The following is a 9,269-nucleotide window of genomic DNA, read 5'->3' on the forward strand; positions in this document are numbered from 1 at the left end:
AGACCCCAGATTTAAATTTAACAGTCTGTAATTACAGTTTTTGCTTATTGTGAGCTATATGTGCTAGGCATTCATCCAAATGTTTTATCTTCTTGAATCCTCATCATAAGTCTGTGAGGTAGGGATTGGAACTGCAATTTACAGGTTAAAAAAGTGAGCTATCATAGGTTAAATAACTTCCCCAAGGTCTCAGAGCTAATAAAAGATAGAAACAGAATTCAAAATCCAGGCAGTTGGACTTCAGAGGGCTTACTCTGTCCCACTAATTTCCAGAATATAGCCTTTTTCTCATTTGAAATCTGTGACACCAAAAAGAAATGAAAGAAACTGGGTTCAGAAATACTCTTCCTAGAACATCATTTAAAGCTAGGTAATAAAATGAATGTGATATAAATTTCCTAGCCCATGAGCAGGAGGGATTACATGATTTAAAGGACAAAGCTCACAGACACCCCAGAAATCTTCTGACAAACAGGCCATAAAAGTGCTCAAAGATCACTGTGGCTCAGAGACATTCTTCCAGCCCTTGAACTTCTGTGGCTCCTCGCTGGGCTTATTACATTGGCTCTCACTTTTCTATGACCCAGGAAAGGAGGGAGAAAAACAGCACCAATGAGCCTAAAACCTGGTTCTGGGAAGTTTCTCTTAGAAAAGTGATCAGTTTCCTGTTATGCCAGGGGATGGGGGTACTGTAGACAATAGCAACAATGTTTCAAAGTATAGCAAGCAAACAACACTGCTCCTGAGCCCTTTCACTATTTTTATATTCTTTTTTTTCCTATTTTATTTATTTGTTTATTTTATTTTATTTTTTTAAATTTTATTTTATTTTTAAACTTTACAATATTGTATTAGTTTTGCCAAATATCGAAATGAATCGCCACAGGTATTTTTATATTCTTATCTGAGTAAGGCCTGGCACATAGTAGTGCTCAGTGTTTGTTGAGTGAATGAACACATTTCCACAACAATTCTCTGTGATTTGAGAGTGTGGCAGGAGGAAAGGGTGGGGTTTATCTTAACAAAGGCCCTTTGTCTTTTTTTGCAGTTTGGTTCAAAATGCTCAGCTCTGCAATTTCTCATGCTGGAAGCTTTTCTAGGAAATCACTTACCAGGGACTGGTCGCCCTTTCCTCCTCCTCTCCAAGCACTTTCTTCATTTCAAGACACATAACTTATTTATTATGTTATGTTAATGAGGGTACAGCCTGCAGTTAGAATGTGCCACGCTCTGTGAAAGGCAGAAGGAAAAAGACCCTATAAATACAAAGAATCTGGACCAGAGAACATTTTATTATAAGACTTGCTCCTTTCTTAAAGACAGTAAACATGATGAATTTCTCTTTGCAAGTGAATTTATGAAGATAGATGATTCTCTCTGTGGTTGTTTTAACTGGGTTTGCCTTGTGGTCTGAAGCAGAGTTGCAAACCCACACAAATACATTTATTGTCATCTGTAATGATAGGCTACGCTGTCTTCTGTATAGCTGAGTGGGACTTAGGAAAATGGCATTGTTTTACCATAGGGATGGAAAAGGATTCATCTGATTTACATGTTTCAGTGGGAGAGACCTTGGTATTTTCCGTAAGGGAAGCTGTGAACTGCCTTAAATCCAATTTCTCCTACAACTTTGGTCGTGCTTTTTTCAGAGTCAGACTGAAAAAAAAAAAAAAAACACTCAAAACATCCTCGGCTGAGACTTTTTCAAATACCAACCCAGGAATGGGAGGCCGCGTTCGCGTTCTGTGCTTCTCAAACATTCAGCTCACACTTTGGCTTTCTGCTGAGACGACACAGAAGGGAGAAGTCAGAGGAAGGGGAAAGGGGAGGGGAAATGGAAAGCTTCTGAGCTTGATGTTTAAGCGTCTCTCTCAAAAGCGCCTTCAAGCCCGAGTGCACAGGCACAGCCGCAGAGGCAACTGGCTCCACGTTGCTAATGATGGCAGCGCGCATCATTGGCTATGCATATCACAGAAGAAAGCCATTCTGCTCAGCTCTAATTCCATCAGGATCATTTACCTTTTGAAGGATAGAAAAGAATGAATTGAAGATCAAAATCATCAGCCTTATTTGCCTTCATCCAAGATTTATGGCAGCTGCTTTCAAGGGCAACTTGACAAAAAAAAAAAAAGGTTGAATTCACATCTGTACCATTTCTTGTCTTTCAATATTTTATAAATGTTATGAGCAAAGTCAACCTCTGGGGACATTATTAAAATTAAACAACCTCTATCCCTCCCCTGTATTGGAATGAGAGCATATATCAATAATTGCTATATTTAACTACTCTCGTCTGTGTCGTACCTTTCAGGATTAACTATCTTGGAAGCTTATGTTTAGTTTACTATTCATTTGCCAAAGGTTATTATAACGTGGGATCCATGTCTTTGTGATGTCAAAAGCATTAAACTTTGATTTAAATTGTTAATAATACAGTGCCAATTATTGCCAGCTTTAAACTTGAATTCATTTTTTTAAAGCAAACATTTAAGGGATATCAACCGACATTTGAAATGAAGATATATTGTTCTTAATTTAAGTGCTTTGATGTGCAGCCAAAAAAATTCAACTTAGTATTAAAAAAAAATACCAGTAGGACATTTGCTCTGATCTCTGAGGAAGTAAATAAGGTTGCTTTGGTTTTCTTGTATGCTTTGATGATTAGTTTTGACAGCAAGAAATATATCTTGCATCCATATGATAAAAGACTACAATATAAGTGAGACTGATACAGTGCCTCACAGATTATCCCAAGGATCAAGCACAGTGGACAAAAATTGATAAGGCAAATTAGTTTTCTATTTGCAGGATGCTCAAGAGTCTAAACTTCTCTTTTCATAGTAAAACACTTATTTTTAAAGAAGTCCCTAGTAGAGTAGCTCATACAGATCTTCTTCTTGGCGTCTTTTATTTATAGGAAATGAATTTAGCGTCAGCCTTTCTCCACTGGGTCTGCCAAACTCTTGGCTCTTAGTTGCTATGCCCCTGGTCATAAGGAAGGTCCAATGTCAGATGTCAAAAGGAGGGTCTTCTCTGGTGGCTCAGTGGTAGAGAATCTGCCTGCCAGTGCAGGAGGCACAGGTTTGATCCCTGGTCCGGGAAGATCTCACATGCCTCATAGCAGCTAAGTCTGTACACCACAACTGTTAAACCTGTGCTCTGGAGCCTGTGAGCCACAGCTACTGAAGCCCGAGAGCCCTAGAGCCCGCGCTCCGCAAGAAGAGAAGCCGCCGCAATGAGAAGCCTGCTTGCCGCAACTAGGGAAAGCCTGGACAGCAACGAAGAATAAATAAATAAAATTATTTTAAAAATGTCAAAGGGAAATGGGATCGAATTCAATGAAATCTGTCAGGTGAAGTGCTTAAAACTGAGTGAGTAGTCATAGCTGGAATTCCTGGTGGAGCCAGAGAGATCTAGGTTCAAATCTAAGTCTTACCATTAACTGGGTCACCTTGGGCCAGTTACTTAACATCTCTGATAGTAAGCCCAGTATCTTTTCCTGCGAAATGGAGAGATTTAATAGCTTGTTCATATAGCTGCTGTGAGAATGAAAAGATTTAACATACCTGTTGAGTGTCTGAAACAGTGCTTGATGCATGGAAAGGGCTGGATTTTTGTTGGTTCTTTTCCCTGAACCTCTTCTTCTTACCAGAATTTAATATGGTATTCACAAATCAGTTATAAGCATCTATTTACCTTTAGGAATGCATGATTTATTTATTTATTTGGGATACTTAGGTGAATAGGATGATTACTCCCGGGTGTAGTCCTGTATTATGGGTATCCATAGATATATAAAATGAGGAGAGAGAGAAAGAGGGAGAGTGAGCTAGACTGAACAAGGGCCCAGCTCATTCTCTTAGATATGTGCCTACGGGTGTGGGTATATGATTTAACTGGGGTGCATCTGTATTGGGGATGAAGTCTCTAGCTTCAGATTGCCTTTCTGTTCTCCTTCGCTTACTTTCCAGCCTTTTTGGTCTTTGTTCTCCTTTTGGCATACCCAGTTGCAGTCATATTAAGTCTGCTAAGTGTTCTTAGAACATGCCCTGTCCCATCCGTTCTGTTCTTTGGTCACTGCACTTTCTGTTTTTATTTATTTTTTTGCGCCGGTAGCAAGTTTCATCCTAATCTTGGACCAGTTAACGTCTCATCTTAAATATTAACTCCTCAGAGAGACTGGCAAAGGTAACCCCCTCACTACCATTTTCTATGTTCTCCCTTATCTGAAGCTACAGTAATTGATTTTGTCTGTTTATCATTTGTCTTCTTCCTTGCCCTCACTGTTATTCAGAGCTTAGTGCACAGCACAGAACAGGTGCATATAATAATGCAATAATCATACTACTAAATAGTAGATACTAATAGTGGGGCTTCCCTGGTGGCTCACACAGTAAAGAACCTGCCTGCAATGCGGGAGACCCAGGTTCAATCCCTGGGTTGGGAAGATCCCCTGGAGAAGGGAATGGCTACCCACTCCTGTATTCTTGCCTGGTGAATCCCATAGACAGAGGAGCCTTGTAAACTACAGTCCATGAGATTGCAGAGTCGGACGTGACTGAGCACACGCACACACACACATACACACACGTATAAATTAAATCATATACCCACACTCATAGGCACACACACGGCTAGTAAACTGCCTAAGTGAATGGATGCCTAAGTGAATGGATGCATGAGTTTGAACCGAGAGAGCAAACCTCTCTTTCAGCTTGGCTTTTACTCAGACTTTCATGCCTTGTACCAGTTAAAACCTTTTCTCTGTTTAAATCTGCAAATGATTGTAGTTTCATCTTTTTCATCCTGCCTTCTCTACTCTCCCCTCTACCCCCTCGCCCACTGCATTGTAGGTTGAAATTAGACTCCATGCTTTCCCAGCTGGCAAGAAGAGGACTGAATTCTGTCCTTACTTAGGTCCCTTATATAAGAAAATATTGTGATGCTCTGAGGTTTGTTTTGGGGGAATCACTTGTAAGGCCTTAGTAAAAAGTGCAAAGACATCAGAGAAAGGAGGTGCAAACACAAATAATTGGTCCTACCCTATGCCTGAGGAAAAGCATGCACCACCAGCACCTCAGTTCTGCAAAGCAGTCATAAGATGATACATACATCCATTTCTGGGAAGTTTATTTACAGCTGAAACACTGTTCCCACACACCCTAGCAGACACGGGTGTTGCTGGGATCTCTGACTGAGCCACTTTCTTTCTACACTGAGTGTCTCAGGGCTCCTTTCCCTTCCCTGAATGCTCAGTGTCCTCCCCTGGACATCGGCCATCTCCCAGTGTGGTGATCGGGTGACTTGAGGGGGCCGTGGGGGTGTGCGGGCTGGTGGTCCCCGTGTTAAGCACCTCTGGGCCGCTTTGCTGGAGAGCCCGCCCGCACGCCGCGCTGCCTCCTGCTGCCGCCGTCGGCTGTCATTTCACCAGCTGTCGGGTGTCCCCCTGACGCTGTCACCCCCTGCCTTCTTTTATGTCCGCTTGTCAGAATGATGGCTTGGGGGTGGATCCACCTCTCCTCAGGAGCCAAGTGTATGGACTTTATGACAGTCATTTTCCACACAGAAGGTATTTTTTCCCTTTATTAACCTTGAGATTCTGGATGGTAGTGATGGTTAGAAGTGTGGCTTCTAGGAAGTAAATAGGGCCTTGATTTTTCTTTTTATAATTTCTATGAAATTACAAATTTTCTAAATTATAACTGTATCTTTGTGCAAGCATGCTAAGTCACTTTAGTCATGTCTGACTCTTTGCCTCCCAAATGGATTGTAGCCCGCCAGGCTCCTCTGTCCATGGGATTCTCCAGGCAAGAATACTGGAGTGGGTTGCCATGCCTTTCTCCAGGGAATCTTCCTGACCCAGGGATTGAACCCAGGTCTCTTATGTCTTCTCCTGTGTTGTCAGGTGGGTCTTTATCACTAGCGCCACCTGGGAAGCCCAATTGTGTCTTTAGGATTATATAAATGTATGCTTTTACTTTAATGCTAATATATTAATGGACTTAATGCACATGTATTTATTATGTGCCTATTAAGCACCGGACATGGTGGCTAAAATAATGCTGGGCAAAACCAGGTTGGTTTTACCTTCCTGGAGCTACTGGCTGGAGAGGCAGGCAGATCAGCTAGTAAGTGCATAAATGTCAAACTGGGACTCTCCTAAGGAATGCACAGGATAAGGTAGACTGTGGGGTTGCAGACTTGCCAAGAAGGTTAGGGAGAGTGTCCCTGTACAAAGGACTTGAGCTAAGCTGTGCAAGTTGAATCGGAAGTAGCGAGGCTCAAATTTATGAAGTCCTTTAATTCTTTTCCAACTAGCTTTTCTTCCCATCGTTTCATTTCCACTCTCCCACCAACCCAGTGAGTCCTTTTACCCAGTGATAGATGGTGAGTCAGGTGTCAAGAGAAAACTTCTGTGACTTGCCCCAGGTCACAGAATCAGCAAGGGCTGGGACTGGATCAAGACACCCATCTTTTCACTCTGGAAATGGGGCTGCAGATCTAGTTTCAAGTCGTATTCCTCTAGTTCTGTTTTGGCTCTTAGTGCTGTCAGGAGTAGAATGGGGACTGTTGATCCCTGTTTCACAGGGCTGCCGTGTGGATGGGAGGCGGTGGCAGAATGCCCTAGCTAATGCTTGTTCTTTTCCCTTCATTTCCCTCTGTTATGATCTCTTTCTGTCTCCACTGTTCCACATGTTGGGCTCTGCACAAGGGCAGCATCCAAATCCTTGTAAATCACCCCTATTTTCTACATGTACATTAGTTCTGCCGACTTTGTGTGTGCTAAGTCGTTTCAGTCGTGTCTGACTCTTTGTGACCCTATGGACTAGAGCTCACCAAGCTCCTCTGTCCATGGGATTCTCCAGGCATGAACACTGGAGTGGGTTGCCATGCCCTTCTCTGGGGGATCTTCCCAACCCAGGGATCGAACCCACGTTTCTTACATCTACCTGCCCTGGCAGTCAGGTTCTTTACCCCTAGCAGCACCTGGGAAGCCCTCTGACAACTCTAAAATGCATCCCTTCTAATACATCGACACAGGGCATTGCACATGTATTCTTAGGTATCTAAAAACTGAATCTGCCAGATACAGAAAATTAGCAACCCAATGCAGCTTTTGTATGCTGGCTCACTCAGAGGACCAGGCCAGTATTGATGATTTTTGCTCTAGCTGGCTTGCAGAAGCTCACAGTTAAAATTCAACTGTAGCAGCTAACTCATCCCAGCTATTTGTGTACCTCTACTTCTCTTTTTGTTAAAATGTATTCTTGATCATTAAGCTGTATGATCAAGCTTAGATTTTTTATGGCAGGCTACTTGGGGGGAAGCAGAAGCAGGCAGCAGCTTATCAAAGAGAAAGCATGGGTGTCAGAGTTAGAGAATCCTGGTTTTGAATCCAGCCTACAGCACTTACCAAATGGTGGCCTTGATTATTCAGTTATTCAATTTTTTCATTTCTTAGTTTCCTTGCTAAAAAAAATATGGTCAATAACAGCTTCTTTCTGAATGCTGACTAAATAAGAGAAATAGATAAGAAGAGATAAACCTGTGAAAAAATCCTCTTCTATAAAATGGAGAAAACAATGGTTATAGTGTGGCTGGAAGGGTTCAAAAAGATCTTTTTTTGGGTAGAATGTTTAACACAGGGTCATTAGATGAAAGATGTTGGACATTGCTATGATGGACCAGATATTAGGCTAAGGGCTAGAGGGCTTGCTATAAAGTGAGCAAGATATGTGCGTGTGTGTGTGTGTGTGCGCGTGTGTGTTTGTTGACACACACATGTGCAGAAAACGCAGGGCAGGGGCCACAGTTCCAGAACAACTGTGAGTTCTGAGCCACTGTTGGCTCTCTTGGGTAAGGAGTGTCAACCTTGAGCAGTGTCCTCCACCTAAAAAGTCACTGTTTTGTTGCTCAGTTGTGTCCAACTCTTTGCAGCCCTGTCCACGGGAAAGTCATTGGGCAATGTCGAATCCTCTTGGCGGGAGCTCCTTGCCTCTCCTGATTAGACTTCAGGACTAAGTCTGCAGCCATTTTTCTTTTTTGTTTCATCTCACCTCAGATACTCTACATGGTTAGTTTTCTTGTAAAACCAAATGACTGCAAATCAGCCCACAGAGCTGGGATGTGCGGATAGGCTTTTGATGGATGAAGCTGAGCTGCAGAGCTCTGATCACTCTGGATGTTGCTGATGCCACCTCTGAAGTGGGTGGGACCTGTTAGAGAAGGTGAGGACCTGGCATTTTCGATGTGCTGCAAAGAAAAATGACAGCCGAGACAAGGAAAGGGCCAGAGGATGGGAGCTGTGCGTAAGGGTGGGAGGGCGCTGGTTTGGAGGAGGGTAGACCATCTTATCTGACAAAGAAGAAAGGGGTTGAAGTAAGGACTGTTTTTTGGAACTGCCAAGGACGATGATTTGATACTGTGCAGAAGGTGTGCGATTTTACTGTTTGGGAGATGAAATTAGAAAGCTTACTTGATACAAATGAAATATATTATAGACCTGTGGGGAGAAGGCATCATGGTAACAGTTTTCCATACATAGAAAATATTCAGGCATGTTTTTCTCAGGACTGACATTGATAGGAGACTTCTAGCCAAGAAAATATTCATTGATCACCTGAAATGTGTCTTTTAATTGACAAACGATGACACAAAGAGAAGACAGATGGAGAGCAAAAGAATGAAAAGAACTGTACTTTTTTCTGAATGCTTATTTATTTAAAAGTGATTTAACAGTGTGTAAGAGTTCTGGTATACACAGACTAAGACCAAAATCTATCTGTCCATCCAACAAATTTTTATTGTTTCAAATGGTACATGTGTTCCATATTTTGCTTCAGAACAAAGAGCACTAGGGTACAATGAATGAAAAATTGGTCAGTTTTCAGTTGAGGGATGAAATGGGCTATCTTAGAAGGAGAGTTCCTTATCATTCTTTCTTCTCTTCCTTTGATAAAAGTTTCTGTATTCCCTTCTCTGTGCCAGGTGTTTTTCTGGGCACTGGACATTGGCAGTAGATAAGATATGCCAAGTTCTACTCTGGTGGAAGTTTATATGCAAGGGGGGCAGGAACAAAGTGAGAGAGTTGCTGGGTAAGTGCTATAAAGTCAGGGCTACAGTGATGGGAGAAATGGGGTAGCTGTTTTTAAAAAGGTGACCCTGCAAGGCTCTCTGAGAGGTGGCATCTCTCTCTCTCTGCAGGTGGTTTAATATGGGGAATCATTATTGTCCTAATAATTTCCCTAGTCACCACTGCAAGACAGCAA

Source organism: Bos indicus, chromosome 8, assembly GCF_029378745.1.
Source record: "Bos indicus isolate NIAB-ARS_2022 breed Sahiwal x Tharparkar chromosome 8, NIAB-ARS_B.indTharparkar_mat_pri_1.0, whole genome shotgun sequence".
Taxonomy (NCBI): domain Eukaryota; kingdom Metazoa; phylum Chordata; class Mammalia; order Artiodactyla; family Bovidae; genus Bos; species Bos indicus.